The sequence below is a fragment of the Salvia miltiorrhiza genome, chromosome 4 (assembly GCF_028751815.1).
Source record: "Salvia miltiorrhiza cultivar Shanhuang (shh) chromosome 4, IMPLAD_Smil_shh, whole genome shotgun sequence".
Lineage (NCBI taxonomy): Eukaryota > Viridiplantae > Streptophyta > Magnoliopsida > Lamiales > Lamiaceae > Salvia > Salvia miltiorrhiza.
In genome coordinates, this window is record NC_080390.1 from 12,218,467 (window position 1) to 12,242,083 (window position 23,617).

Consider the following 23,617-nt stretch of genomic DNA (forward strand, 5'->3'; position numbering starts at 1 on the left):
GCTCTGTACCCACTTCCTTGCGTCCGCGAATATGGTAGGCCAGTAGAATCCACTCTCTAGAATTCTGTGGGCTGTGCGCTTTCCTCCAAAATGCCCACTGCTTGCTGTTCCATGACACATGTCTAAAATTTGGGCATGCTCATCCTCAGGTATGCACCTCCGTATGACCTGATTTGCTCCAATCCTCCAAAGATATGGATCCTCCCAATAATAGAAACGGGCTTGCACAAGTAACTTCCTCTGCTCGAACCTTGTCAACCCTGAGGGTAACTCCTTAGTGATCAGATAGTTGGCTATATCAGCATACCATGGCTCCTGGTTGGTTAAAGCATATAGTTCTTCTCCTTCTGTTCGGGTGCATACAAAGTATAGCTTTTTGTCTGGAAAGGTATCGGTAATGGGCATATCATCATCCTCTTCCAGTTGCAGCCTGCTCAAATGGTCTACCACTAGATTGGCAGCTTCTTTTTTGTCTCTTATTTCAATGTTGAACTCTTGCAAAAGTATAATCCATCTGATGAGTCGAGGTTTGGACTCTTTTTTGGCCATCAAGTATTTCAACGTTGCATGATCTGTGTAAACCACCGCCTTTGTTCCCAAAAGGTAGGAACGAAACTTCTCAATGGCAAACACCACTGCCAATAGTTCTTTCTCGGTAGTGGTATAACTGCACTGTGCTGGATTCAGGGTCTTAGAGGCGTAGTAGATTACACAACTCTCTTTTCCTTTCTTCTGCCCCAGTACTGCTTCAACGGCATGGTTGTTGGCATCACACATGATTTCGAATGGTAAGTCCCAAACCGGAGGTTGAATAATGGGAGCTGACACCAACTTGTTTCTCAAGATTGTGAATGCCTCTTTGCAATCGTCATCAAACTCGAACGACACATCTTGTTGAAGAAGTCTGGTCATGGGCTGAGCAATTTTGGTGAAATCTTTGATGAATCGCCGGTAGAACCCTGCATGACCGAGGAATGCCCGTATGTGCTTTACTGTTGTCGGGTAGGGCAGTTTGGCGATGGAATCGACCTTCGCCTTATCCACTTCGATCCCCCTCTCCGAAATCACGTGCCCCATCGCTATTCCTTCTCTTACCATAAAATGGCATTTCTCATAGTTAAGGACCAGGCTCTTCTCTACGCACCTTTTCAACACAAGCTCTAGATGTTTTAAACATGTGTCAAATGAGCTTCCATATACAGTGAAGTCATCCATGAAAACTTCAATGCAATTATCAAGTAAGTCGGAGAAAATGCTCATCATGCCGTTGAAAGGTCCCCGGTGCATTGCTTAATCCGAATGGAATTCTTCGATATGCAAATGTTCCAAATACACAGGTGAAAGTGGTCTTCTCCTGGTCCTCGTGTGCTACAAAGATTTGCATATATCCAGAATATCCATCGAGAAAGCAGTAATAGGCATTACCAGCTAGTCTTTCAAGCATTTGGTCGATAAAGGGCAATGGGAAGTGATCCTTCCTGGTTGCCTCATTCAGCTTGCTGTAGTCGATACAAACTCTCCATCCTGTCTGCAAACGGGTGGGCACTAGCTCGCCTTGATCATTTTCCACAACCTGTATTCCTGATTTCTTCGGTACGACATGGACGGGACTCACTCATTGACTATCGGATATGGGATAAATTATCCCCAATTCCAACAGCTTGAGAATCTCCTTCAATACCACTTCCTTCATGACGGGATTCATCTTTCTTTGTGAGTCTCGAACAGGTTTGGCTCCTTCCTCAAGATAGATGTGGTGCATGCACTCTGTAGGACTGATGCCTTTGATATCAGCTAAGGTCCAACCGATGGCTTCCCTGTTCTCCCGTAATACTCTGACCAAACGTTCTTGTTGCACAAGGGTCAGATCCGCACTGATGATAACGGGGAGCGTTTCTTCCGGACCCAAATAAGCATACTGCAAATGCTTAGGCAGCTTCTTGAGTTCTAGTGTGGGTGCTTTCTGAATTGAAGGCAACAGTTTCTCGTTCTGCCCATACTGAGCCAATAACTCCAATTTGCTTACCTCTGTTCCTCCAGCTAAGTAGACCTCCTGGATTAACTCCTTGATCTTCTGATCTACCTCCACCTCAGCTTCCATGGTACTTTCTCGGAGAGAGTAAAGTTCCATGATGGCTTCCTTCATCTCATCATCCTCCATATGTTCCGCATCCCGATCAGTCAGACCATACTGAATCACTTTCTCTGTGGTATCCCCGGAACCAAAGGCAATTCCCTGTTCTTGCGCCAGGGGCTCAAACACATCGATCATGTCCACCGTTTCCATTGCTTGTTTCCTCTTCATGGTTTCATAGATGTTGAATTCTTCTTGGACTCCATCGAACTCACATGTCAAAATTCTGGTTTTCATATCAATCTTGGTTCCGACGGTCATCATGAATGGTCTCCCCAATAGTATAGAATTTTCTCCCATTTCAGGTCCGGTGTCTAGAACATAGAAGTCAGTTGGGAAAATCAAATCCCCAACCTTAATTAGTACGTCCTCCACCACTCCTTCAGGGTAAGCGTTGGATCTGTCAGCCAACTGTATGACCACACGAGTGTTCCTCATCTCTCCAATATTCAATCTCTTGTACACAGCCAATGGCATCACATTTATTGAAGCTCCCAAGTCCATCATGACCTTATCCATGTTTGTTCTGCCAATGTTTCACGGAATGGTGAACATCCCTGGATCTTTCCGCTTCGTGGGTAGCTTCCGTTGGATCACCGCCGAGACACTCTCTCCCATCACGTAACGGACTTCTTCCTCTATTTTTACCTTTCTTGAACAAAGGACCTTCAAGAATTTGGCATACTTTAGAATTTGCCTGATAGCATCGAGCAAGGGTATGCTTAGCTCCACTTTTTGAAACATCTTCATCATTTCACTTGCTTCCTTCTCTTTAGCTTTCTGTCTCAGGCGTCCTGGGTAGGGTGCGTCAGTTAGATTGCTACTTCCAGTTTGTTCAGCGGTTAGATCTTTACCACTTTTACTCAGGTTTTCATGAATCAGCTCAGCCTCAGCCAACAACTCTTCTTCCTTCTCTTCTCCTTTTGGAAACTCAGTTAGCACAACTTGGGCATGTTCTCTGGGGTTGATTCCCATGGCTGGAAGCTTACCAGCGTTCTTATCCAATTTGGCCACTGCCTTAGTCAAGTGACTAATTTGCTGGTTGGTTTGGTTCATGCTGGCACGAATTTCGTTGCAAAATTTCTCGCTCTCTTTAGCCATGTTTTCGATGGCTTCTTCCCAAGGTGCTCTCCGGTGTGGTGGCTGGTAAGGAGGTTGTTGTTGATTCTGGTTTTGGTGCTGGGGTGGTCCCAACTGGTACTGTTGTTGCTGTTGGTTCTGATTATACTGGGCACGTTGCATCTGTGCTCCCATATTGTTCTGCTGTTGGGCCTTTTGAAACTCTGTTTTATTTAGTTTACTACTTTGATCCAGCCGTGTGTGGCATTCAAAACAATTTACATTCCAGTATTATTTTCCTATTTCCGTTTGCTTTCAATTCGAACAAGATTCAAGGCTCGAGGCCGTAGGTATCATTTCTATTAATCAAGTATTTCCTTTTTGTTACATGATGTCTTTTATTCATTTTGCAATTGTGAATTCTGCTATGTGTGAGTAATCCCTTAGGTGAGGTTTTAGGGGTGGAAATAATTGTTGTCAACATGTAAACATTCGTGAGGCATTTGTTCTCTCGGTTGAGTCTCGTGGTTCCGGAAGGATCTGTTCGAAACCATGAGCAGTAGGGGCTTAACGGGTGATCTCCGTTCGGTAAAACACTGTCCATGTCAAGCAAAGGCCAGGGTATACCAGGGCGTGACAACCGGTATACCCAAGACCAAGTAGCTGAGCAGCGTCAACAAAAGGCGTTGTAGATCCGGAAGGTGGGGAAAGGATTGATGGGATACACTGTCCTTCTTCAGTCTTGGGCTTCTCTAGAGACTATCCATCAACTGTGACGAGGCATCAAGCCATGGTTATCAAACGAGGAAGGTAACTTCTGCGCCGTAGCATGTCTATAACTGGTCGGCTAACAAGCCGGAAATGGTTGTGTCCAGGAGGCATGTGTCACTTAAAGTGCAGAGTTGGGGACCTCGGGAGAGAAGGTTGGTGAGGGTCATACTTGGTGAGTAATGGGTATGACTACTATCTAAGGAGGAGTGAAGCATTGCCTTGTGACCGGGGATTGTGTGACCTTCGGACCAAGTGACCACAATGGGATCAACCATCCTAAATGTGAAGTATACCCCCTTGAAACGCCCCAATGTCTTTAGGCCACGCCTTGGGGTTATATGGATCATGGACGGATTATCCGTATGCCTATGACCGAAAAGAATGTTGACAACAGTTATGACCTAACCGAATAACCTCACCCCTTTGTTATTATTGATCTTGTTAATTTGTTGTGCAGAGTATACAGATTGAGACTTGTGACACCTCAGTTTGTCGTTGGAGAACAAAGTAGTTCCTCACTCCCTGCGGGATTCGAACCTACACTTGCCACTAAGACTGAGTTCTTGTTGTGAGAAGTAGGAGCGTGTATCGTCTGTACTACGCATACACAAGTATTTTGCCCGCACCGCACGACGGGTGCGTGTCAAAATTGGCGCCGTTGTCGGGGAGTGACGTGCAGCAATTTTTTTTTCTCCTCATTCCATTTTTCGCTACTGGTGTATGCGTGGAACTCGTAGAGCTGCAAGAGCATTGGTGTTTGACCCTGATATTGATCGTACCGAAAGGCGACTATGCGCAGGAGTACGAATAGCGAGACGCGAAGCTATGGCAGAAGCAGAACAGGCAAAAGCTGAGTAGGCGCAGACCCTCAGACAGTTGGCATACCCAACTAATCTCAACTTGAGGCCGAACGGAATCACCTTACCAGAAAATCCGTTTTCACCTCGTCGGTTTGACCTGAAGCCCTCATTGCTTCAGATCCTACCGAAGTTCAATAGATACCAAGGAGATGGCCCTCACACTCATCTCCAAGATTTTGAAACGACAATCATGCATCAATCCAGTTATGAGAAGCAAGAGTATGTCAAGTTGATACTCTTTCCTTTTACCTTGGTGGACAACGCGAGAAGATGGCTGTATGACCTACCCGCAGGTAGTGTCACTACATGGGCACAACTGCAACAGGCTTTCTTGGAAGAATTCTTCCCAGCATTAAGAGTGGAGCGGATGAGATGGGATATCCGCAGCATAAGATAAGATGGGCTAGAATCCTTCTATGAATATTGGACGAGATTCAAGAGAATGCTAAGCAACTAACCTCATCATCAAATCTCTCCAAAAGATCAAGTGGAGAGTTTTGTAAAGGGCATGCGGAGAAATGATCGCAGTTTGGTCCTAGCAGCCTGTAATGGATCATTGATGAGTAAGACTCCGTTGGAGATCTTTCAATTGTTGGGTACCATGGCAGAAGAATCACGCGATGAGGGGCATGAAAGAAATCTGGAAAAACCGAGAAAAACTGAAGAGAAGGAGAAGATGTCCAAACTGGAGAAAACTATGGAGAAGAGCATGAACGAACTCAAGGAACTTCTGTCGGGCCTGACTATACCGAAGAAGATTCGTCAGTGTGGCCTTTGCGATGCCACCGGACATCAGTCCGAGAACTGTCCCAATTTTGGCGAGCATATTGTTGATGTTAATGCCATCGGAGGACATGATGGGAATCCACGGAAGTATGATCCTTTTGCAAACACTTACAATCCAAGGTGGAGGGATCATCCTAACTTTCGGTGGAAGGAAGATGGTCAGCCCCAACAGCAGAACAATATGAGAGCACATATGCAACATCCCCAGTATAACCAGAACCAACATCAACAACATTACCAGCTGGGACCACCTCAACACCACAACCAGAATCAATAACAACTTCCTTACCAGCCACCACACCGGAGAGCACCTTGGGAAGAAGCCATCGAAAACATGGCTAAAGAGAGCGAGAAACTTCGCAATGAAATTCGTGCCGGCATGAACCAAACCAACCAGCAAATTAGTTACTTGACTAAGGCAGTGGCCAAATTGGAGGAGAACGCTGGTAAGCTCCCAGCCATGGGAATCAACCCCAGGAACACGCCCAAGTTGTGCTAACTGAGTTTCCAGAAGGAGAGAAAAAGGAAGAAGAGTTGTTAGCTGAGGCTGAACTGATTTAAGGAAGCTCGAATAAAAGTGGTGAAGGTCCAACTACTGAACAAACTGGAGGTAGCAATCTAACCGACACACCTTACCCAGGACGCCTGAGACAGAAAGCTAAAGAAAAGGAAGCAAGTGAAATGATGAAGATGTTTCAAAAAGTGGAACTAAGCATACCCCTACTCGATGCTATCAGGCAAATTCCAAAGTATGCCAAATTCTTGAAAGACCTTTGTTCGAGAAAAGTCAAGATGGAGGAAGAAGTCCGTTACGTGATGGGAGAAAGTGTCTCAGCGGTGATCCAACGAAAGCTACCCACGAAGCGGAAAGATCCAGGGATGTGCACCATTCCGTGCAATATTGGCAGAACAAACATGGATAAGGCAATGATGGACTTGGGAGCTTCCATTATTGTGATGCCATTGGCCGTATACAAAAGGTTGAATATCGGTGACATGAGGAACACCCGTGTGGTGATACAGTTGGCTGACAGATCCAACGCTTACCCTGAAGGAGTGGTGGAGGACGTACTGATCAAGGTTGGAGATTTGATTTTCCCAGCTGATTTCTATGTTCTGGACACCGGACCTGAAATAGGAGAGAATGCTATACTATTGGGGGGACCATTTATGATGACCGCTGGAACTAAGATCGATATGAAAATCGGAATTCTGACGTGTGAGTTCGATGGAGTCCAAGAAGAATTAAACATCTATGAGACCATGAAGAGGAAACAAGCAATGGAAACAATGGACATGATCGATGTGTTTGAGCCCTTGGTGCAAGAACAGGGAATTGCTTTTGGTTCAGGGGATACCACAGAGAAAGTGATTCAGTATGGTCTGACTGATCGGGATGCAGAACATATGGAGGATGATGAGATGAAGGAAGCCATCATGGAACTTTACTCTCTCTGAGAAAGCACCATGGAAGCTGAGGTGGAGATAGATCAGAAGATCAAGGAATTAATCCAGGAGGTCTATCTAGCTGGAGGAACAGAGGCAAGCAAACCAGAGTTGTTGGCTCAGTATGGGCAGAACGAGAAGCTGTTGCCATCAATCCAGAAAGCACCCACGCTAGAACTCAAGAAACTACCTAAGCATTTACAGTATGCTTATTTGGGCCCAGAAGAAACGCTCCCAGTTATCATCAGTGCGGACCTAACCCTTGTGCAACAAGAACACTTAGTCAGAGTACTACGGGAAAACAGGGAAGCTATTGGTTGGACCTTAGCTGATATCAAAGGCATCAGTCCTACGGAGTGCATAAATCACATTTACCTTGAGGAAGGAGCCAAACCTGTTCGAGATTCTCAAAGAAAGATGAACCCAGTCATGAAGAAAGTGGTACTAAAAGAAATTCTCAAGCTGTTGGAATTGGAAATCATTTATCCCATATCCGATAGCCAATGGGTGAGTCCAGTTCATGTCGTACCGAAGAAGTCAGGAATACAGGTTGTGGAAAATGATCAAGGCGAGCTAGTACCCACCCGTTTGCAGACAGGATGGAGAGTTTGCATAGATTACAGGAAGCTGAATGAGGCAACCAGGAAGGATCATTTCGCACTGCCCTTTATCGACCAGATGCTCAAAAGACTAGCTGGTAATGCCTATTACTGCTTTCTCGATGGATATTCAGGGTACATGCAAATCTTTGTCGCACATGAAGACCAGAAGAAAACCACTTTCACCTGTGTATTTGGAACATTTGCATACCGAAGAATGCCATTCGGATTATGCAATGCACCGGGAACCTTTCAACGGTGCATGATGAGCATTTTCTCTGACTTACTCGAGAATTGCATTGAGGTTTTCATGGATGACTTCACCATCTATGGAAGCTCCTTTGACTCATGTTTAAAGCATCTAGAGCTCGTGTTAAAAAGGTGCGTGAAGAAAAGCCTGGTCCTTAACTATGAGAAATGTCATTTTATGGTAAGGGAATGAATAGTTCTGGGGCACGTGATTTCAGAGAGGGGAATCGAAGTGGATAAGGCAAAGCTTGATTCCATCGCCAAACTGCCCTACCCGACAACAGTAAAGCACATACGGGCGTTCCTTGGTCATGTAGGGTTCTGCCGGCGATTCATCAAAGATTTCGCCAAGATTGCTCAACCCATGACCAGACTTCTTCAACAAGATGTACCGTTCAAGTTTGATGACGATTGCAAGGAGGCATTCACAATTTTGAGAAACAAGTTGGTGTCAACCCCCATTATTCAACCTCCGGTATGGGACTTACCGTTCGAAATCATGTGTGATGCCTGCAACCATGCCGTTGGAGCAGTACTGGGGCAGAAGAAAGGCAAAGAGAGTTGTGTGATCTACTACGCATCCAAGACTCTGAATCCAGCACAATGCAGCTCTACCACTACCGAGAAAGAACTGTTAGCAGTGGTGTTTGCCATAGAGAAATTTCGTTCCTACCTTTTGGGAATAAAGGCGGTGGTCTACACAAATCATGCAGCGTTGAAATATTTGATGGCCAAAAAAGTGTCCAAACCTCGGCTCATCAGATGGATTCTACTTTTGCAAGAGTTCAACATCGAAATAAGAGACAAAAAATGAGCTGCAAATCTCGTGGCAGATCATTTGAGCAGGTTGCAACTGGAAGAGGATGATGGTATGCCCATTACCGATACTTTTCCAGACGAAAAGTTATACTCTGTATGCACCCGAATAAAAGGAGAAGAACTGTATGCTCTAGCCAACCAGGAGCCATGGTATGCTGATATAGCTAACTATTTGATCACTAAGGAGTTACCTCAGGGTTGACAAGGTTCGAACAAAGGAAGTTACTTGTGCAAGCATGATTCTATAACTGGGAGGATCCATATCTTTGGAGAATTGGAGCAGATCAGGTCATACGGAGGTGCATACCTGAGGATGAGCATGCCCAAATTCTAGACATGTGTCATGGAACAGCAAACAACGGGCATTTTGGGGGAAAGCGCACGGCCCACAGAATTCTAGAGAGTGGATTCTACTGGCCCACCATATTCGCGGATGCAAGAAAATGGGTACAGAGCTGCCCGAAGTGCCAGATGACTGGAGGTATTACCGCAAGAGATGAAATGCCACAAATTCCGATTATGCTAGTTGAGATTTTTGACGTGTGGGGAATTGACTTTATGGGACCTTTTCCAAAGTCAAGGAACTACGAGTATATTCTGGTGGCAGTTGATTACGTGTCAAAATGGGTTGAAGCCAAGGCAACCGCAAGCAATGATGCTCACACCGTGGCAGGGTTCCTGAAAGAGCAAGTGTTCGAGAGGTATGGTATACCCAAAATCCTAATCAGTGATCAAGGGTCTCACTTCTGTAATGCTACTATCAGAGCACTAACTAAGAAGGTGGGGGTGACACACAAGGTCACTACAGCATATCACCCCCAAGCAAATGGCCAGGCTGAGATTTCCAACAGAGAGATAAAAAACATCTTGGAAAAGGTGGTACACCCTAACCGCAAGGACTGGAGTAACCATTTGGGAGACGCGTTATGGGCATACCGAACTGCTTTCAAGACACCCATTGGAAAGTCCCCGTTCCGCTTGCTTTATGGAAAATGATGTCATTTGCCTGTGGAAATTGAACATAAGGCGTACTGGGCAATCAAACAAATTAACCTCAGTATGACCCTAGCTGGAGAAGCAAGGAAGTTGCAGCTGAGTGAGTTGGAAGAGCTTCGGTTGGAGGCTTACGACAATGCAGTGCTCTACAAAGAGCGGACCAGGAGGATCCATGATGCCAAGATCAGAAAAAAGGAATTCTTGGTGGGACAAAAAATCCTACTTTTCAATTCACGCTTCAAGATGATGGCTGGGAAACTTCGTTCAAAATGGTCAGGACCATTCGTGATCAAAGAGATTTTTTCAAATGGAAGCATAGAAGTGTATGATCACAATGGAGTTGATACGTTCGTGGTGAATGGGCATCGCCTGAAGCCCTACCATGAACTTGCTGAAGTAGAAATGGAGAAGGAGGAATGCCACCTTCTCGACCCTGTGTACGAGTAAAGATGAAGGGAGAGTCGAGCTCTAGACGGGAAACAAGAGCGCTTGTTGGGAGGCAACCCAGTGTTGTTTCTTCGGTATGGTCTTTACCGAATTTTCTTTTCTTTTAAGTTGTTTTGTTTGGATGCACTAACTTGCAGGTGAGATGGGCCGAAAGAGTAAGAAGGGCGGAGGCCCAGTGGAGATTTCAAACCCACTTTGCGTTGCAAAGTGTGTAGGTGGAGGATTGGGAATTTTGCAAGCAGGAGAGGTCTAACCGGGAAGGGGTGACATCAGAAAGGCAGAGGCAGCAGTCTGACGTGATGGGATGGGCACGTTTGGGTTTCCGAAGGAAAATTTGAAATTCAAATTTTGGAGAGATTTTTCTTTCCTTAATTTAAAACTTTGCCATAACCGTCATCTCCACTTTCCTTAAACACTTTTCCCCACTTCTTCCAAAACCCTAAATCTCCGTAACCGCTACACACGACCTCCCCCCACCTTCAATTTTGGTAACTGCTGCTACCACTTTAAAAACCACCTAGTTCCCTAAATTCCTACCCAAAACCCTAACTTTTCAAACACTTTCTCAATCCCAAAAACTCGCAATGGCAAAGACTAAGGGTGAAACTGGTTCTGGAAGCACTCAACCTCCGGCAAAGAAGAAGGCTACCAAGCCCCGACCTCCGACAAAACGGACCACCAGACGAACCGCCTCCGAGGAAGCATCTATCAAAGCTACCAAAGAGCCGGTCATGGCCAGTCAGACGGAGGAGAAAGGGCTAGAAGACGTCCCTGCAATGGAAGAACGTAAGGTAGAGAAGGAGACCTCGGAGGAGATGATCGAGGTATCGAAATAGCCCATGGAGGAAGAATAGATCGCACCTACCCCACCAATAAAGAAGCCGAGGAAAACTCTGAAGAAATCAACCCCCGCTCAAACTGCCAAAGAGCGGAAACCCACTTCAGTTCTCCCTACACCACCGGCGCCATCTCTTGAAGAAGGGAAGACGGTGACGGGGTCCGAAGAAGGAGAAGAAGAGGGAGAGGAAGCCACCCACGAGACAGAAGTGGAGGCTTCCACCCCCCAAAGCACGGTGGTGAAGATTGGAGCGAAGAGGAAGTTGGATGTCACCAAGCCCCCTCTACCCACGAAGACCAAACTGGCGGCGGCCGGAAGTAAGACAAAGGGCAAGGAAGTCCAGAGCAAGGCTAGGAAGTCAACCCCCGCTGAAAAGGGAAAAGGCAAACAAGACAAGGAAGATCCGGAGAGGACTGAAACCGTGGATAGCTCCAGATCAGAGGATGTTTTGGCTCCAAAGAAACCCACCTCCAGTACAGCCACTACCGCGAAACCGAAACTTGCGAAGCAAAAAGGCCTGATACGCACCACTGCTTCAGGAGCGGTCATACCGAGAGATAGCCAAAGGTATGCCATCCTACAGAACAGAGAAATTACCCCTTGGTATTTTGTGGTTAATGAAGCTTTGGAGGAGTTGGGGATAAAGGAGAAAGTGGAGGGTTATTTCGAGGGGATAGGTTGGAAGAAAGTGTTGGAGTGGAATCCGAAGGCATTCCAGAAGTTGACGGAGGAATTCATGGGCACTGTTGAGTTTAAGCCCAAGGGAAACTACACGATTGAGACCCCGGGTACCTTGCGGTTCCAGTTGCAAAGTAGGATGTTTCCGCTCTCGATCAATGAGCTAAATATCCACCTTGGGGTGATTGAAGCCAGAGAATTTTATGAAGAGGAGTACAGGCAAGCGAAAACCATAGCCCCACCAGAATGGAGAAGCTAGATTGACCATTATTGGTCATTGTTGTCTACCGGGACCAAATATATCAAAAATAGCAGCAAGTCGAACGAGATTCGGGACCCTGCCCTGCAGATCTGTCACAGGTGGCTGGCCTACAACATTTACGGTCGGCTGGAGGGTTCCAACGTGGTCACTCAACAGGAAGTCTTCCTGTTGTGGTGTATGATGGAGAAGAAAAGGGTGAACTTCGGGTTCACCGTGGCACTTCAATTCCAGTATGGGGTAACCCATACTAACAAGTTTCTCTCCCTCTGCCCACTAGTGACCATCCTAGCGGAGAAGCTTATCAAGTTCGACGTGGAGAGCCCGGATGACACAGCTCTGGCCGACAATCACTTTCTAAACCTGGGCAGGTTTGTGCGATGGAGAGTGGTTGAGGCCGACGAAGGCGGGAGATATCGTTTGGTGTATCCGGAAGGAGCAGTAGCTAGGCCAGAACCGAGGAGGCCACAAGAGCAAGATGCACCCCGCCTTGTCAGCAGCGAGAGTGTGATGTTGTTGGCTGAGATGAAGGAGGTAAAAGACGAGCTGGTGATGTTGGGCGCAAAGATAACAACCCTGAGGGAAGCAATGGACACTGGCTTTAAGGCAATCATGGACCGGTTAAATGCGAAGGAGAGATCCTCCGACCGAGACAATTAAGTTTTCTTACCTTGAACTTTTAGATTAGGTTTTGTTTTATCTTTTGATTTTCTTGTTTTAGTGTCTTTAGAGTCTTGTTTGAGTCGAGTCTTACTTGCGCTGTTTGATGGTGATGAGAATTTGCATGCTGATTTTAGTCATGGTTTGATTTGGTGGTTGAGTATGATGTGCATGATAGTAGTTGTGAGCTTACAGATAGTACCCCACCACTGAGATCAGGACCATATTTATGAAAAATCGCATATTTCTGGTGAGACTTTGTTGTACTAGGGAATCTAGATTTTGTTTGAGGACTTCTATTGCTAGTAATGACTTGTGTGATTAGGGCACATTTCTTTGATTAGGGCCCTAAATTTTTCTTTGTTGATGAATGTGATAAAATCCCTTGTTATGCCAATTTAAGCCGAACTTATTCTTTCTTGAGCCTTTCTATTGCTATATCTAAAAGAAAGAATTGTTAGGGTGCATGAAATGGTAAACGAGGAACTGGAGAAAAGAAAGAAAATCTGGGCACAAAAAAAAAATGAATGAAAAATATTGCCAAAAATCAAAGAAAGGTTGGTCCCTATTAAAACAGGGGAATAAAAGGCTGGTTGTAATTTCACTGAACATGTATGCTGAGTAAGGATGATACTGAATTAGCCACTGAACCATATTTATCCCACCTTTGCTCCGTATACCCCATTACAACCAAATAAAGACCCTCTGATGAGTCATACTAGTGTGTTCCACTTGTAGTTTTCAATCAAACTCTTAGAAAAATTGGTACAGCAAAGTAAGAGTGTATACACTTAGCCCGGTACTTGAGAGAGAGAGAAACTACTATCACACTTTATGCATAATCATTACTCTATGGTTTGTGGTTAGACTGAACTGAATGATGCATGTTAGTATGATCTGATCCTGATGATGGTGCAAGTTTCGTGTCTCGTAGTTTTATTTCTTTCCTTTCAAACTTTTCGTCCGTGTCTTCTGTGAATCCACCTACATACTTGAGGGCAAGTATGGTTTAAGTGTGTAGGTGAGATGCGTCTTCGACTTTTGGGCCATTTGGCCCTATTTTTCTCTTTATTTATGTCAGTTCAGGTCTGTCCAGGGGAAAACGAAGTTGTTGAGGAAGGAAGGTCCAGTGGAGCGGAAACGGAAAGAATGTGGTTGGAATGGGCATTACCAAGCCCAGATTGCAATGTCATGTTTACCAGCATGGAGCTTCGGCCGCAGTACCTCTCCAATCTAACTTGGGGCATGGGAACCTGAAGCAACACACCAGGTATGAATCAAACCGAAGAAAGCAATCCGTCTGACCACTACCATGAGAAGCAGACAGCCGAAGCCAGAAAAGAAAAGTAAATCTCGGGGATTTGGAAGAAGCAAAGAGAAGAATGAGGAAGGAGCTAGAAGCATCGGAAGAAAGGGAAAGGTTGACGACAGCAATCAGCTGGAGGCTATCTTCAATCAGATCAATCACGGATTGAGCTAAAGAAGGAAAGAAGATCTCGTTGAAGATATGAAGCTGGCGCAGCTGGAGTTGGACCTTTACCATGCAGCAGTATAAAAGAAGGATGGTGTGCAGCGTGAAAGAACTCTTGGCCCTTTTGAAACTCTGTTTTATTTAGTTTACTACTTTTATCCTGCCGTGTGTGGCATTCAAAACAATTTACATTCCAGTATTATTTTTCTATTTCCGTTTGCTTTCAATTCGAACAAGATTCAAGGCTCGAGGCCGTAGGTATCATTTCTATTAATTAAGTATTTCCTTTTTGTTACATGATGTGTTTTATTCATTTTGCAATTATGAATTCTGCTATGTGTGAGTAATCCCTTTAGGGGTGGAAATAATTGTTGTCAACATGTAAACATTCGTGAGGCATTTGTTCTCTCGGTTGAGTCTCGTGGTTCCGAAAGAATCTGTTCGAAACCATGGCCAGTAGGGGCCTAACGGGTGATCTCCGTTCGGTAAAACACTGTCCATGTCAAGCAAAGGCCAGGGTATACCAGGGTGTGACAACCGGTATACCCAAGACCGAGTAGCTGAGCAGCGTCAACAAAAGGCGTTGTAGATCCGGAAGGTGGGGAAAGGATTCATGGGATACACTGTCCTACTTCAGTCTTGGGCTTCTCTAGAGACTATCCATCAACTGTGACGAGACATCAAGCCATGGTTATCAAACGAGGAAGGTAACTTCTGTGCCGTAGCATGTCTATGACTGGTCGGCTAACAAACCGGAAATGGTTGTGTCCAGGAGGCATGTGTCACTCAAAGTGCAGAGTTGGGGACCTCGGGAGAGAAGGTTGGTGAGGGTCATACTTGGTGAGTAACGAGTATGACTACTATCTAAGGAGGAGTGAAGCACTGCCTTGTGACCGGGGATTGTGTGACCTTCAGACCAAGTGACCACAATGGGATCAACCATCCTAAATGTGAAGTATACCCCCTTGAAACGTCCCAATGTCTTTGGGCCACGCCTTGGGGTTATATGGATCATGGACGGATTATCCGTATGCCTATGACCGAAAAGAATGTTGACAAAAGTTATGACCTAACCGAATAACCTCACCCATTTGTTATTATTGATCTTGTAAATTTCTTGTGCAGAGTATACAGATTGAGACTTGTGACACCTCAGTTTGTCGTTGGAGAACAAAGTAGTTCCTCACTCCCTCCGAGATTCGACCCTACACTTGCCACTAAGACTGAGTTCTTGTTGTGAGAAGTAGGAGCGTGTATCGTCTGTACTAGGCATACACAAGTATTTTGCCCGCACCGCACGATGGGTGCGTGTCAGCTGACCAGCTTGCTTCCACCGAGAATTAGGGTGATCCCTCCATCCTGGATTGTAAGTGTTTCAAAAGGATCATACTTGCGTGGATTCCCATCATGTCCTCCGATGGCATTAACATCAACAATGTCCTCGCCGAAATTGGGACAGTTCTTGGACTGATGTCCGGTGGCATCGCAAAGGCCACACTGACAAACCTTCTTCGGTATAGTTAGACCCGATAGAAGTTCCTTGAGTTCGTTTATGCTCTTCTCCATAGTTTTCTCCAACTTGGACATCTCCTCCTTCTCTTTAATTTTTTTCGGTTTTTCCAGATTTCTTTCATGCCCCTCATCGCGTGATTCTTCTGCCATGGTGCCCAACAATTGAAAGATCTCCAACGGAGTCTTACTCATCAATGATCCATTACAGGCTGCTAGGATCAAACTGCGATCACTTCTTCGCATCCCCTTTACAAAGCTCTCCACTTGATCTTTTGGAGTTATTTGGTGATGGGGACAGTTGCTTAACATTATCTTGAATCTCGTCTAGTATTCATAGAAGGATTCCAGCCCATCTTGCCTTATGCTGCGGATGTCCCATCTCATCCGCTCCACTATTGATGCTGGGAATAATTCTTCCAAGAATGCCTGTTGCAGTTGTGCCCATGTGGTGACACTTCCTGCGGGTAGGTCATACAGCCATCTTCTCGCGTTGTCCACCAAAGTAAAAGGGAAGAGTATCAGCTTGACATACTCTTGCTGCTCATCACTGGATTGATGCATGATTGTCATTTCAAAATCTTGGAGATGGGTGTGAGGATCATCTCCTTGGTATCCATTGAACTTCGGTAAGATCTGAAGTAATGAGGGCTTCAGGTCATACCGACGAGGTGCGAACGGGTTCTCTGGTAAGGTGATTCCGTTCGGTCTCAGGTTAAGATTAGTTGGGTATGCCAACTGTCTGAAGGTCTGCGCCTGCTCGGCTTCTGCCATAGCTTCGCGTCTTTCTATTCGTGCTTCTGTGCGTAGTCGTCTTTTGGTACGATCAATATCAGGGTCAAACACCAATGCTCTTACAGCTTTACGAGTTCCACGCATGCACCAGTAGCGGAAAATGGAATGAGGAGAGAACAAAATTGCTACGCGTCACTTCCCGGCAACGGCGCCAATTTTGACACGCACTCGTCGTGCGGTGCGAGCAAAATACTTGTGTATGCCCGATACAGACAATACACGCTCCTACGTCTCACAACAAGAATCAAGTCTTAGTGGCAAGTGTAGGGTCGAATCCCACAGGGAGTGAGGAACTACTTTGTTCTCCAACGACAAACTGAGGTGTCACAGGTCTCAATCTGTATACTCTGCACAAGAAATTAACAAGATCAATAATAACAAAGGGGTGAGGTTATTCGGTTAGGTCATAACTGTTGCCAACATTCATTTCGGTCATAGGCATACTGATGATCCGTCCATGGTCCATATAAACCCAAGGCGTGGCCCAAATACATTGGGACGTTTCAAGGGGTTATACTTGACACTTGGGATGGTTGAATCCATTGTAGTCACTTGGTCCGAAGGTCACACAATCCCCGGTCACAAGGCAGTGCTTCACTTCTCCTTAGATGGTAGTCATACCCATTACTCACCAAGTATGACCCTCACCAACCTTCTCTCCCGAGGTCCCCAACTCTGCACTTTGAGTAACACATGCCTCCTGGACACAACCATTTCCGGCTTGTTAGCCGACCAGTCATAGACATGCTACTAGGGATGTCAATGCAGCCCGAAACCCGTGGGCCGACCCGAATAACCCGATAAAATTAGAGGGTTAGGGTTGAAAAATCGCAACCCGAAAAAACCTCCAGCTCGATTACCCCGCACCCGACTAACCCGGAACCCGATAGGGCTAGCCCGAAAATCCGATTGGCTGGCCCGGTGGGCTGATGGAATTGTGACTGATGCATCCAGTTACAACTTCTGCTATGTTTAGATCTATGGTATTGCTTAAATATATATATGTAGCCTCATTAAAAAAAGTGAAATTAATTAGTTAGAATATATGTGTGTGTGTTTGTGCAATCTCATTAAAAAAAGTGAAATTAATTACGGATTTTTTGTAGAAATTGATTATTAGTATCTCATTAGTTAGAAATTAATTATTAGTATCTCATTTTAAAGTGATACCAATTTTTTTTTTCTGTCAATGAGACGTGCATGACAAATCCACTAATTATTCAGTAATAATGCAGATTGATTCTAGTGCATTGATACATGTTAAATTTTACTATCTCATTTTAATATAATTTTGTTTATGTAATCTTGAATATCTTATATTTTTGCATTTCATGCTTTGCTATATAATTTATATCTTTAATATCTATGTATATATATTTTATACATTATACATTAGATCATTAGAAATAATAAAATACAAATGATAATTTTATTTTTACGCCTTTAACATGATTAGCCCGATGGGCTAGCCCGAAACCCGAAAGTTTAGGGTTAGGGTTGAAGATTTACAACCCGAAAAAATCTCCAACCCGATTAGCCCGCACCCGACTAACCCAAAACTCGATAGGGCTAGCCCGAAAACCCGGTGGGCTGGCCCGATTGACATCCCTACATGCTACGGCGCAGAAGTTAACTTCCTCGTTTGATAACCATGGCTTGATGCCTTGTCACAGTTGATGGATAGTCTCTAGAGAAGCCCAAGACTGAAGAAGGACAGTGTACCCCATCAATCCTTTCCCCACCTTCCGGATCTACAACGCCTTTTGTTGACGCTGCTCAGCTACTCGGTCGTGGGTATACCGGTTGTCACGCCCTGGTATACCCTGGCCTTTGCTTGACATGGACAGCGTTTTACCGAACGGAGATCACCCGTTAGGCCCCTACTGCCCATGGTTTCGAACAGATCCTTCCGGAACCACGAGACTTAACCGAAAGAACAAATGCCTCACGAATGTTTACATGTTGACAACAATTATTTCCACCCCTAAAACCTCACCAAGGGGATTACTCACACATAGCAGAATTCATAAATGCAAAATGAATTAAACACATCACGTAGTAAAATGAAATACTTGATTAATAGAAATGATACCTACGGCCGCGAGCCTTGAATCTTGTTCGAATTGAAAGCAAAATGGAAATAAGAAATAGTACTGGAATGTAAAATTGTTTTGATGCCACACACGGCAAGATTAAAGTAGTAAACTAAATAAAACAAGAGTTCAAAAGTGCCAAGAAGTTCTTTCACGCTGCACACCATCCTTCTTTTATACTGCCGAATGGTAAAGGTCTAACCCTAGCTGCGCCGGCTTCATATCTTCATTGAGATCTTCTTTCCTTCTTTAGCTCAATCCTTGACTGATCCGATTGAAGATAGCTTCCAGCTGCTTGCTGTAGTCAACCTTTCCCTTTCTTCAGATTCTTCTAGCTCCTTCCTTCTCCTTCTGTTCGCTTCCTCCAAATCCCCGGGATTTACTTTCATTTCCTGGCTTTGGCTGTCTGCTTCTCATTGTCGTGGTCAGATGGATTGCTTTCTTCGGTTTGATTCATACCAGGTGGGTTGCTTCGGGTTCCCATGCCCCAATTTGAATTGGAGAGGTACTGCAGCCGAGGCTGCATACTGGTAAACATGACATTGCAATCTGGGCCTGGTAATGCCCATTTCAACCACATTCCTTCTGTTTCCGCTCTACTGGACCTTCATTCCTCAACAACTTCATTCTCCCTTGGACAGACCTGAACTGACACAAACAAAGGGAAAAAATAGGGCCAAATGGCCCAAAAGTCGAAGACGCATCAAGCTTCTCGCTCTTATCATTGCTTTGGAGCAGGTTCACTACTACAAAATTACACATACATAACACTTCATACATAACGGTTTTTTTAAAAAAACGTTATGTATGAGCGCATTTTGTGAAAAGATAACGGTTTTGACAAAAAACCGTTATCTATGTACTGTTGTCCATGGAAATTGATAACGGTTTTAGTGAATCCGTTATGTATGAGCGTTATCTATTAGTTGCATACATAACGGTATTACCAAACCGTTAAGCCAACCGTTATGTATGAGCGTCTTTTTATAACGGTTGTTTTAACCGTTATATATGAACGTCTCAAAACTGTTATGTATTATATTTATTTTTAAATTTAATAATATTATAAAAATAAAACCCTAAATCCCTCCCTTTACCCCCCTACTCTCTCTCTCTCGTTCTTCATCTCCCCAGCTTTCTCTCTCTCTCAACTCCGGCCATAGAAGCACGCCTTCCCTCTGTCCTCTGCGGCCGCAGCAACGATAACCACCAAGCTCGTCGTATTTCCCTCGTCTCCCTCTCAATCCCCTCTCTCTCTGACTCAACCATAGAGCACGCACGCACACCACACCGCGCCTGAAAATCCTAGATCTATAATCTACAGCCATCTCCCCGTCGATTCCTGTCGACCGCACGGCGGGAAGGCCGCCGCCGTCGCGCCCTAGCTTCAATTTCTGGCAGCGACGCCTTCGCCGGGACCTCCTGTCCTTGGTTGAACAGCAGAGCCTCCGACGCCAAAAGTAGGAACCCTAATCGGGTCAACCCGAAACGTGACTACGGTGAAATGAAGTCCAGATCCGAATGCAGCTAGAACACCAAGTGAGAACTGAAGCCGGAGCGATGCTCTGGATGACATGTGTTTTTCTAAATCTGAAGCTTGGCGATTGCCTTACCAGGTGTTCTCTTGTGAATTCTGATTTTACCGCTTCCTATTTCTTTCATTTTTGTTCCAATTTTTCTCGATGCTGCTGTACTGTGTGTAATATGTGAAGAAATATTGCCAGTGTGCTCAATTTTAGGATTCATTGATGGTTTCTTGGCATCCTGTGGTTCGAGATTGAGACTTCAGATTTAGTATTGGCCTAAATTTTTTCTACTGATTGTGGAATATGGATGAATCTTTTCGGTTCATAGGACTTATGTTTGGGTAAATGTTAGTTGTAGATTTATAGGCATTTTTGAAGTGCAAAGATTCAATCTTAAAGCGAATCTCATTAAATTCTGACTTTGAAGAGCAACATTCAAACTCATTTTAATTTACTCATGCTGATATGCAGTTTTGAATGTTTTTAGCCAAAGATTCTGATTACAATTTTTTATAAATGTGGCTGCTAGTAGATAAACTCCAATACTGAGATTGAATGGCCTAGTTTTGTTTTATATTTTGGTTTAATTTATATGCCATCTGATTAATTTTTTTATATCTTGGCTGTTATAGTGAGTTCATGTATTGAATAAGTTGTTCAGGTATTGAATAAGTTCTGTAACATTTATATGTGCTTTCGTTGCTCCAATGCTTGCTGCTTGGTTTAGATTGAAATATCCCATATTGTTTCTATGATATAGTTTCCTAGGATTTCAAGGTCTAAATTATTCCGTCGTGGCGTGTCACCTCTGCTGCCCTCTCTTATAATCGGCTACCTCTCATTATAAACAATCATTCCCCTTTTCTAATCTTTCTATGATCTCTATCTTGGGTTTTTAATTAGGACTCTGTTACAACTTACAAGAGTAAGTTATACTCATTTTTTCCCCACGTTTTTTTTGAGAATTCAGTTATTAAGAGCTGGGTTTCGCAGAAAATGATGGACGTGTTTGATGACGAGGTTGAGGGTGAGGCTACTATTTTGATGAAAGATTACCTGGAAGCTGTTGAAGAAGAGGAACTGGTTAGTTATTTCTTAGAGAATTCAGACAAGATATTTAAACATTAAACTGATTTGCAATTTTTAAGAATTTTGTACTCCTTTTTTCTGTGATAGTTGTACATCATCTGTGAAGTTCCTTATTGTTGTTTTATTTCTGAGGCTTATGTGCAATTGCAATTTTAAATTTAGTGCAGCATCGTCATAGTGGGGGTTTGCAATGGTACAATCATATTTAGGCTCTTGATCATTTTGTCAAGTGATAGAGTTTAGTCATTTAAGGTTTTCTGCTCAGTAGGCTCTTGATCATTTTCTGATTTTCATCGAGTTTTATTTTGTTTGTTGAATAGGTGAAGATCCAGAGATGGTGAATTAAATAAAATATAGATTTTTTTGCAAAGTATTTAGACATAGTATTTAATTCTGATCCAAAGATGGTGAATTATGTTTTTTGGGCTTGTTTTACTACTCTTTTTCTTGGTGCAATTCATGTAGAGAAGAAGGGTTGGAATTGAAGAGTGTGTTCTTCCAAGAAGGGACGAAGATCAAGATGGAGATGAGCGTGAAGGAAGCGTTGGAGAGGGCGATGAGGACTTTGTCTGAGTGGATAAGACGGGAAGTGAATCGAAATATGTAATGATCATATATACTTGATACTTGGTTCATTCGAATGATAATGTATGAATATTTTAGATTATATATAATATTGTTATTGTCGATTTTATCATTTTGTTGTTTTAAAGTTATTTATTTATTTCTTGAGATAAATAATATAAAAATTGAGAAAAAAAATATTAAATATTAAAGATAACGGTTAAAACCGTTATAAAAAGTACAAAAAAACTGTTAATTATGATGGGAAAAAATATATATATATCTAATATATAACGGTAAAAATATTAAAACATAACGGTTCATACCGTTATGTATTTCTTACAAAGATAACAGTTCAAATCGTTATAAAAAGTACAAAAAACTGTTAACTATGATGAGAAAAAACAAAAAAAAAACTAATACATAACGGGAAAATCTTAATACATAACGGTGAAAAACCGTTATGTATAACTATTATAGATAACGGTTATATACCGTTACGTATGAGCGCAGTACCGTTATCTATACTACTATACATAACGGTTTTTTTACCGTTATGTATGACTGTATCATAGATATCACCACTATACTTATCGGTTTTTTGGGGTCATAGATAACGGATAAAATCCGTTATCTATGAGCGTTTTTGTAGTCAACCTTTCCCTTTCTTCAGATTCTTCTAGCTCCTTCCTTCTCCTTCTGTTCGTTTCCTCCAAATCCCCGGGATTTACTTTCCTTTCCTGGCTTTGGCTGTCTGCTTCTCATTGTCGTGGTCAGATGGATTGCTTTCTTCGGTTTGATTCATACCAGGTGGGTTGCTTCGGGTTCCCATGCCCCAATTTGGATTGGAGAGGTACTGCAGCCGAGGCTGCATACTGGTAAACATGACATTGCAATCTGGGCCTGGTAATGCCCATTTCAACCACATTCCTTCTGTTTCCGCTCTACTGGACCTTCATTCCTCAACAACTTCATTCTCCCTTGGACAGACCTGAACTGACACAAACAAATGGAAAAAATAGGGCCAAATGGCCCAAAAGTCGAAGACGCATCAAGCTTCTCGCTCTTATCATTGCTTTGGAGCAGGTTGTTGATCATGGTTGGGATCACATTTGGATTGAGATGGACTGCACTTACATTGTGGACCTCTTCTGGTCTTGTTCGACCACTGTTCCTTGGCGGTTCTTGAGCAGATGGAGAAAAACTCTTCAGGACATTGCTTGGCTTCATATCACGATCTCTCATGTCTTTCGTGAGGGGAACCGGGTTGCTGATTTCCTGGCTTCAACAGTGTCTGAAGAGGGGTTCTGGCCTTTTTGCATTCCTGATATTCTACAACTGGTTTGGGATGACAAAGTGGTCTTCCCTATGTGCGGATCGTTTCTTAGGCGCTTTTGCTTTGGCGGGGAGCTTCTAGTGCCAGGGATGGCTCCTTCTCCATACTCTTTTTTCCCCGTATGTTTATGTTTTTTGCTTGCTTGGTTGTGGTGGGGAGAGAGTGATCCCTCTTGCTTGGTTATTTGTTGGTTGTTAGATGCTTTACTCTTGCTGAGGTTGGTTCACCGGTTGATTCGGGTGAGGTGCTTGGGTTTGTTTGTCGTCATTGTCCCTTTTGGTTTTGGCCACCCGGGTAGTGTTATTTGTCTAATGTTTTGGATGCAACACCTTGGTGAGCAACTTTTGAGGCGATTTGTCCGGTTGATGTTATGGGGAGTGTTTTCATTGCATGACCTTTTATATCTTTCCCGTTTGTTTGGTTTGGTTGACTGTGGTGCTTTGATGGGACTGGGTCTCTGCTTCTCTGGGGATTCGTTTGTCCACTATGAGCATGGGAAACCACGCGGAACATTTAGGTTTTCCTTCGAAAGGGTTCATCCCGTGAAGTTTGGCCTATTTGTCGTTGTTTTGTTATGTTTCAATGGCTCTGGGTCTCTGCTCCTCTGATGTTTCGTTCGTCCATCATGAGCAT

The 23,617-nt window shown here is 43.9% G+C and overlaps 1 long non-coding RNA gene and 1 pseudogene across 1 annotated transcript; one reads left to right on the forward strand and one right to left on the reverse strand.

The window, feature by feature from the left end:
• Positions 1–23,617, reverse strand: part of LOC131023011 (uncharacterized) — a 188,085-nt pseudogene that overhangs the window by 987 nt on the left and 163,481 nt on the right.
• Positions 20,469–21,781, forward strand: LOC131022761 (uncharacterized). The gene is made up of 2 exons (XR_009101409.1): positions 20,469–21,078; positions 21,550–21,781. It is a non-coding gene; the product is annotated as an uncharacterized LOC131022761 (long non-coding RNA).